Raw genomic sequence first — 233 nt, 5'->3', positions numbered from 1 at the left:
CCCCCCCCCCCCGCGGTCTGGTTTACATTCCCTCTCTCTCTCCCTTTGTCTCGCCCTTCCCCACACGTGCCAGCAGCGCGGGTGCCCCCCGGCCAGGGGAGGGGGAGGGGAGGCACGTCCCCGCCCCGCGCCCAGCCCGGTCGCCCGAATACGACGAAACCAAAGGGGTGGGAAGCAGCTGGCGGCTCCCGCCGCCGCCTCCCCGCGCTGCCCGGCCTGAGCGCGGCGCCCGA

Source organism: Gavialis gangeticus, unplaced genomic scaffold (assembly GCF_001723915.1).
Source record: "Gavialis gangeticus isolate Ggan-Ray unplaced genomic scaffold, GavGan_comp1, whole genome shotgun sequence".
Taxonomy (NCBI): Eukaryota; Metazoa; Chordata; order Crocodylia; family Gavialidae; genus Gavialis; species Gavialis gangeticus.
This window is presented reverse-complemented; position numbering follows the sequence as displayed.